The sequence below is a fragment of the Pleuronectes platessa genome, chromosome 24 (assembly GCF_947347685.1).
Source record: "Pleuronectes platessa chromosome 24, fPlePla1.1, whole genome shotgun sequence".
Taxonomy (NCBI): Eukaryota; Metazoa; Chordata; class Actinopteri; order Pleuronectiformes; family Pleuronectidae; genus Pleuronectes; species Pleuronectes platessa.
Genome location: NC_070649.1, coordinates 6,530,185 through 6,539,445, shown reverse-complemented (window position 1 = coordinate 6,539,445; position 9,261 = coordinate 6,530,185).

The window sequence follows — 9,261 nt, the reverse complement described above, 5'->3', positions numbered from 1 at the left end:
AAAAAAACAAAAGTGAAAGGCTGATTGTGTCGCTTACTGAAGATCCTGGACATTTCACTGACCCTCAGCTGACCCACAAACTCTTAATAACCTCTTGGTGATCTGCTGTCATGTGACAGGAAGATTCACTTTTTACAACAGAGTGGATTGATCCAACTTACTGTTGTTGGGTGGGTTCAAAATGGAATAAAAATGTTTCCACATTAAATACTAATTAATGCAGAGACGACCAACGCCAACATCTCTAAATGACAGCCGTGCAAATTCCTGACATGCAGCGTGGACGAGTATCTCCCCAGAATCGCCTGCCATGCCTGCAGGTCATTATTTGTGCATTGTGAAATCAAGTGATGAAAAAAAAAATCAAGAGGGCAAAACTCATATGTTGCATTTCTCTAACGCAATATGAAATCTGCACGAAAAAACGCCCGCAGAAAGGGACGAAGTTTTGAAAATGAAACTCATTAGAGATCAGATAATTTATTGTGGATGCAAGATGCAGAACAGAAGAAAAAATTCCAACCAACGCCAGAAATAGGGCTGCTGAAAATTAAAAATTGAACATTTCATAGGGAATTTACATGATGTGACCCATCCTGCCCTATATTCACACAGCTCTTAGATCAGACTCACATCCAGAGAATGACTTCTGAAAAGATCAGGAGAGAAAGAAACTTTGATCAGCAGGATCACGAACAATCAGCTGCCAGGAAACACAGACAACAAGTAACCACTTGTCTAATGTTTATGTATATAAGAGACAAACAACAAATGTATAATATCTATACTGGAGATGTGTGTGTGTGTGTGTGTGACGGAGGAAAACAAAGCAAGTGGCCTGCTGCCACTGTATTAAATATTCATCCTACATCCCCAAGCAAAAACTACGCAAGGTGTGAGAAGAGAAGCCTGTGCAGAATCACACCAAAAATGCACAAGTTGGGAATAACTGCATTAATTATCATCTGTGCCAGTGATGAAAGTGTCTTGCCCCCGTGCGGGTGCACAAACAAAAGCAACACAAATCCACAGCCCGATGTGAGCACGTCTTCGCCGTATAAAAAAAAGGAAAAACAGGAGGAAAACCTGGGAAAAGCCAATGGCGAGTCGCGCGCAGCCGCTAATCAACTTAAGGCAACATCAGAAAGAATAGGTAATTTGAGACACAAAAAGAATTAGTAATTTGGGAGGCACATACCCAAGTGGCCAAATTATTTATGCCTAATGGAACGGGGGGGCTGTGCGTGCATTCATTTGCAATTAACCAATCTGCTTTATTACCTGTCACTGGAAACGCTTGCTAATGCAGCTGAAAGCCTCGCTTCTGCAACGCCTTTAATTAGAGTCTGAGGTGTGGAGGCACTTCCTGCTGGAAGGAGGCGCTTTTCATACTTTTCCTTGTGTGTCTGTCTCTCTGCGAAGTTTGTAACGCAGCAAACGCTACGTTGATTTTTTTTTAAGGTGAAAAGGACAAAGAGTTTCTCAACACTAGCCAGAGCCTGCAAAAGTCCGTTTTCAGACTATTCAGGTGAGTCTTTAGTTATTCTACACCTTTATTTTTACAAAACTTCTAGAGCAAGAAGTGCTGCCTGCATTAAAACCTTCAAATCTCAACACCAACTTTTATTAACTATTGTTTTCTTACTGATACAACTTAAAGAAGAATTTATGCCCATTAGTGTGATATGTTTTTTTGTGTTAAGTTAAAGTTAAAAAGCCCAAAGTCTGTGATGACGAGAAAAACACATTAAGGGCCGGACTCCATATTTCCTGGTAATCATGAAGTCACAATGACACCATAAGGAATCACATTTGCACGCACACAGTTCCTACACGTGTTGGCAGCAGTTAACAAATCACAACAGAGCGGATGAGCTGGCCAATCAGAGCAGACTGGGCTGTATCAGGAGGGGGGGCTTTAAAGAGACAGGAGCTACAACCACGTGTTTCAGAAAGAGGCTGAAAGGAGGAGCTGCAGCAATGGACAGTTTGAGGAAAGTGAACATTACAGGATGAGAACCTTTTCAATCAAAAGGACAAATTAAAGTTATCAAGCTGAATATAAGCAGAAAATGTCTCTTTTAAAGCCATAACAGTAGGTTGATAAGTATATCTGTAATCCTTTATTCCCCACACTAAAGTGGCTTCTCCTTGCACCACTGCTAACACTGTAATTATAAATGATTTGTTTACATACCTTAAAAAAAAATACGTCATTTTCAAGGTAACAAACATCCCAGACAATCATATTTCCTGGATCGTTTGCAATTCAAATATCTCTGCCACCTCGAATGTTAGCAGAGACGCACATCTGCACGAGTCGCTTTTCAAATATATGTAATGAGCTGGGGCGGCCTTGGCACAGCGTAGCAACACCACAGTTGTGATTGGCTGGTTCCAGCCTGCGTGCCCAGAGGAGGCTCCCTTAAGAGCAGATCTCCTGTTAAGTATGAGATCCCTGAGAGAAGAAGTGTTGGAAGGACTCTGGTTTCTTTAAATATACCGGGCTGCCTTGGGAATATAATGGTTTCCATATATAATTAAGAAGAATACGACGTTGGAGGGTTTATGTGTCTGTGTGCTGCACCTTAATGGCTGCTGCAGCTTGGTGTACAGCGAGAGGGGGGGGGGAGAGCTTTATTTAGAAATACTCACATGAACAACATTTACATTTTAGATTGTATTCCCTCTGGGATGCCATCACACAGAAGCTTGAAGAACATGAGATGAACCACAAGAGGAAACCTCCAGTTCCTAGAGGGACAGGGTTAGGGGGGGGAAGAGATGGTGAAGAATTCAAAGGTCATAGGTCGTAGGGAACGGAGGTATCAGGAGGGGGAATGAGGAGTGAGGCTGAAATAATTGATAAGAAATTTGTCTTACAGGGATAATGTTTCTGTAATTAAAGCAGTTCCATCCATGGATAGAAGAATAATATCACTTCTAATGATATATATATAAAAGACGCAGGAACAAACTCAGGAAGGAGTCAATCCAAAGTGGCCAGAAGTGTATTACAGTGTATATTCAATGACCTACATTGAAATAAGGTGAACATCAAGGCCTGGAAATTCACTGACAAGGTGAAAATGTCCCTTTCTCGGAGTCAACCTTGACAGCTGATGTAATGACTGACAGATATGGGCCGAATCACATCTGATTAATTCTGATGAGATCTGCTTCTCCTGGCAAAGCCTGTCCATCTGGAAACCCTCTCACAGACATTCAGGACAGAGCCAAGACAAATATCTGCAAATATTAATACATTTAAAAGAAATACTCACTATCGCAGATCACTATCAAATAGAATATACGCCGCAAACACTTCAAATAGCACCACCTGCCCCGAGATCATATCTTTGCCCGTAAAAGCAGCTGCTCCTCGCCCCTCCCCGGCCCCGCGACCCGTCATCCGAGTCGCCGCAGTGTGTAGTCAAACTTTAGGAGAGCTCCAGGGGTCCATCGGCAGGAAACGAGTGCTAATTGTGCTAATGAGCTTGTTTGGATAAGCCCTTATTTCTCCCTCCGTTCCCCCTCAGCGCCACGAGCGGCCATCTGACTTCCAGAGACGCCGGGTTAAGTGAGACACACTTGGGATGGACTGGTTCTGACGGGCGATGGGCCCCAGCCCGAAGTTTGCTGCGCGGCGTTGCCGGGCGCATCCATCACCAGTAATAAAGGTCTTTGACACGGAGGCCTGCTCTCATCCATCATCGCTCATTTAAGATACAAGTTTGGCTTTGACTGTGACAGAAGTGAGGGATTATTGCCATTAGAGGCCGATCTTTTGTTTTGATGGCCCCTCTTAATGGGGTTGCATTAGGGGGAAGTCCTAGGGGCCAGTTTTTGGGTGATTAAGCAAGCAACACATTTACAAGTCTCTAATTGAGAGAACAATGCCAAAAACCTACAGAGTGCAGAGCTGTAATGAACTGAGGCTCCCCGCTCTAGCTTTTCATGATTAGCTAACGTTGCAGCTCGTAACTACGCGACAAAATGGTTTCCACCTGCTGCAGACGGGGAGGGACTCCTCCAGATACTCATGTGCTGGAGTCCATTTCAAGAAGGGAACGGAAGGGGGAAGAAACTGAGCTAAAGAGGGAGATGACGAGAGTAGATTTGTTCAAGCAGCTGAAAGATGACGTGTAGGAATGCAACAAATTAATATCAGATCATTTGCATCTACAGTGATTCCCCTTGCTCCACAAAACACAAATCCAGACGTCTTCTGCGACAAATCTGCTCACCACTAATCCTGGTGATGAAAACTTTCAAACTTTAGGCAAGTGCAAAGTAACATAAAAGAAAAAACAAACACGATTTACTCTGATCAGAGCAAATTAGAGAGACAGACGAAGTCAGAGTGAGCTCAGTGCTGCCACCGGTGGGAGAAGCTACAGAACTGCAACGTGTTTGAGTAATTTTTCAGGTTTCGTTTTTAATTATAAAGTACATTTTGCATATTTAAAGATTCTGGAGATTAATCAGTGAAGAAGAAGCTAAAACAAGTCAGTGAATTGTTTTATTAAATGCTGTTTTTCTGTCTCTTTGACTTAACGACATTTCCCCCCATGACTTTGTATTTTTATTCAAACATTCCTCCTCCAGCAAATTGTATGAACCGCTCAGTGATTGGAATATGTAAGTTAAAGGAGATAGTAATCCAGTAGTGTGAAATGCAGTATGATATTTAAATGGTTCTTTTAATATCAAGTGTTCTTTCAGTCGGGAAGGAAAACTGGTGTGTTTAAAAAAACACACGTTTCCAAAGTGTTTTTATTTGTGTCACTTGGTGGTGATTAATGAAACATGCTCTCCTCCATCTATGTGTCCTTGTCTTTGTTCACACTGAAGTGAAATCAGGTTAAGTGGATCTGCGCTGTGATGTCATATTTCACAGCCGCTCCGTGTATCTCAGGTTGTTGTGTGCCGTCTCGTGCCCTAATTAGGGAGCACTGGAAAGAGAAGAAGAAAGCGGGCCAAACGAAGCAGTAGTCACCTGAGATGAAGGACACATCCTCGGTGCCAGGAGACCCTTCACATTTGATTCTTTATTTATATTTCTGCACCGTGCGATACTTGGGGAGGAAAGAAAGTGGGTCAATGAACAGATTTGCAGAAACCAACTTTGAAACATCCGTGTTGTCTGTCTGTCTTTGGTTAAACATAGTTTTGTATCCGATTCCCCGGTGCCAATTACTCATTAAAAATGTTTAACAACATTTTAATTGAAGAATTAATTACCTTCGGCTGGGCAAAACCCGCCTAAATTTCATCTGGGGAGTCATCAAATGTGCAGAGGAGCAGCCATCGATGAAGTGTCAGGGAGTGGGTGGTGGCGGTGGTGGTGCTGGTGGTGGCGGCGGGAAAATTACATCAGCAAGGAAACGTAGTCCATTGTGAGTCAACGGCGAGATGCACGTGATAATTCATGAGTACACACGTCGGTGAGTAAACTGCTACGATGTTCCTGGCAACATGTGACTTCATCCTGCAGAACTGTAGCTCGCAAAGTCGCAGCCAAGACACACACCAGTCACTGCCTCTGCATTATTCACCGCGTTTGACTTAGAACGCACGAAAACAGGGACAGGAGGGGGAAATTAAAGATTTACTTTTTCCCCTTGAATAAATACTTTAATCATCCCTTATTCTCTGCAAATACTCCCCAACATGGAGAAAGTCTTCCTTGAAGCAATGAATCTGATGCCTTCATTATTATTAAGATGAGGACGGGCCTCTCAACTTTAAAGAGGAAGTTCCCCTAAATTACAGAAACATGTGTGGAAACTTCTGCTGATGATGATTTTGTTTTGTTTGATTGAAAACAAGTTCAGGGTTTTCTTTTTCTTTGAGTTTCTTGTTCACCTTGATGGTTTTGACCAAGTAGGGCAATTGGAACAAATTCACCACATCCACTTGGATAGGTGTCAAAGTTGACATTATGGGATGCAGAGTGTATATTTGAGCTCAACTTAAAACAAAAACTAAAGATTCTGCCTCCAATACTAAAACGGCTTCATAAAGCATTAAAACAAATAAATTCTGGATGATAAATGTTCTCTCAACACTTACACCTCCGTAAAAGAGTAAAATAAATATCCACGTAAACAAAAGCAGGACTACTTTGTGCAATCAGCACCGTTCTGCACATATTAAGAATATAAGGAATCTATTCAAGGTATTACCAGTAAATCTAGTCTCTGAGAAAAGGTGGGGAAACAAATTTCCACTCTCGGAATTACACATTATAATCACACTACTGCTGCTTTTGTGCAGTTTATCAAATGCCTCCTGCATGTTTGTCTTTACAAAAGAAAGATGGACTGCTCTCATGTATCTCCTTATTTTTGGTCCAGTAAAATCATGTTTTAGTTGTAGTTCTATATCTGTTAGATGTTTCACAGATTGTGACACTGTCAGGGAAACATTTTAGGATAAACATATATATTACATATGTATAAAATTGACTTTACTGATTCCGCATTTATTCCAACCCAAAACTCGAAAACTAAAAATGGCTCCTATGTCAAACTTTCATTTTTATTTTGTCAGTAACCCAGTTTAGGACAGTCCTTGTTAATGTCACGGCTCAACCAGTGAAAGCTCATTCTTCAAATGTTTAAACTGACATCAGTTTCCTAATCAACTTCCTTTGTGGGGCTCAGCGCTTGAGCAAAACCTTCTGACTTACACCTCTCCCCCCTCATTTTGTCTGTCTCCTCTTTCTCTCCTTGCCTCCTATTTAGCCCGAGCATTTGATTAGTTAATCACCCCCCCCCCCCCCTCCACCCCCCACCCGTCCTCCCTTTCCTACCCCCCCCAGTCCTCAGGTGGAGACAGAGCGCTCGGGCTTCTCATCCAGCCAAGCTGTTCTTTTGGAAGGGAAAGGAGGCAGCTGTGTTTACAGCCCGGGTCCTGGCGTACATTTAGCAGAATCTATTATTCATATCGCTCAGTATCAGAGCGAGATCTCCAGCCACCTGTCTCGCTGACAAGCTCGCCCCCTTTTGTGGCGCTTCCCGTTCGGAGCAAATTACGCTCGTCTTGATGAATTGAGTTTTTATGAGCGTTGCTGTAGCGCCTGGGCATCCTCGCACCGAGCCAGGGACCATCAGGGGCCCGGGGAGAATTTTCTAGTCAATGGGCAAATGTTTGGAAGAATGTAGGCTGGGCAAAGGGAAGAGAGGGGGGGAATCAGAGTGGTTTTTACGTAGAACTCATGTCTTCTGTCAGGGTGATTTTTGTCCACTGTCAGCAGCGCCGACTCCTGCCAGTGTTTAATGATGTTCTTACACCTGTCGGCGTTTGTTTCCCTTCCCCTCTCTGCCTGTCTTGCCACCTTATTGTTGTTTACCTCTCTCGCCTGAGTGCTGGCCCTGATCTGAGATGTGAAGCGTGAGCAGCGAGAACAAAGGCTTGGTTCAGAATCAGTTTTCTCGGAGACAGGGCTACCTGATGAGTCTGCCGGCGAATTATCTCCCTCCTTTGACTCCGTGTGAACATTTTTAATTAACGGGGAGGTGCGTTAACTCGATGATAAGCACCCCTGATAACTTATAACATGATTCATAATTTATAAAGATTTTTGCTTTCATCTTCACTAGTTTGCATAAAACTAATTACTTCATAAATGGCATTCATTACAAAATATATTTTCTCTCTTTCCACACAGACGCGTACATCACGGCGCCCAGCTACCAAGTGTTGCTCTGGGACTGGTTAGCATGCAGAGAAGAAAGGTAATGATGAGTTGTTAGAGGCGGTGTCAGGGGCAAACCTGCCTGTCTCTGTTTGTACTAACCGAGCACGTTATGCAGCTTTAGATTCATTATTCTAAATCCTACAAACCGGTGTGACTGAAGTGAGTTTACTCTCCGTCCTGCCTCACGCAGGTACATCATTAGAGGCATAGACGGGAGGAAAACCAACAGAAATGCATGTGTTTAACAATGTGGGATCTCATGCCTTCGTTGTTTACTATGCTACTTATTGTGCAGAGAAACCAGGATAAAACAGGACATTTCAAAAAACCTATATAAGGAGCTTACATTATTAAATGGCGTAGAGTAAGTATTATCACATATATGTTATATTTAACACATGTAAACAAAAGGATCAAAAAAGCTGTCTGGGAATATATATAACAAAATATACATGATAAACTCTCTATATATAAAATAATAAAGAATATATTTTCTTCTTATGAGGGCACTACCTTTAACACAATCTTAGGTTATAAAATATAAAAAAATCCATTGTAGGCTCTAGAGGAGATTTCAGGAAATATAACAATAACATGTTCAACATAAGACAATTACCACCAGTATGTGTCACATGTTCATTTACAGGAGATTTGTAGTATTAAAAGGATGTAATTGTTCTAAAATGTCATAGTGTCCCCTGGGGATCCCCTGTTTAAAGCCCCCTAAAAGACTAGTGCCACCCCTGCTAGTCAATTATATTATGACAACATTAAGACTTGCTGGTGCAAGTGCTTATTACATATATATATATATATACAGCCTCAGGTAGACACTTATAATTACAGAAGGAAATGTGGGTTTTTTCATGCCTCTTCTGTTAACCAACCATAAGTTAAACCCACAGCTAAGACAACAGCAAAACAACTTTTGTGTCGAAGAGGGGAGAAAATCAGAGGAGCAAGATGTATAAATAAACATGCCGAAACACATTGCTCGCCTCACCAGTCTGTTTTCAATTCCCATTCGATTAAAGTGTCCCTGCAGGAGCTGGTGAGGTTGGGTGCGGGGTGAGGTGCAGAGACATAAATCAAAGCAGTCCAAGGAATAGTAATCCTCGCTGAACATTTTGGACTGATTGATATAAATAACATTGTCCTCACCATCTGTCCAAAGAGGGACCTTTCCAGTTAGTGTTGAGCGGCAACGGCAGAATAATTAATGAATGGTGTCCTTTGTGCCGGTAATAAAGAGGAGACAAATTATGTTATAATCCAACTGCTGCTCGTTTGTCACAGCCAAATAAAATGTCAAATAAAAGTGAGGGGGCCACAGTGTTTGTTTAATGGAGTGCAAGCTACCTGCTCCGGAGTCTGACAGCAGGGTGGGATGGCTGTAAAAAAGCAAAGGCTGGATTCAAATCCGCGGGAATCCACACAGACTGAATGTGGTGCAGTGTGCTGATTATGTGCCGCACATTTAACAAATGTTCACAAACACTAACCCAGTGTTGTCTTCCAAAAAACGACTCTGGGTGTCCATTCTGGAGCAAGACCGC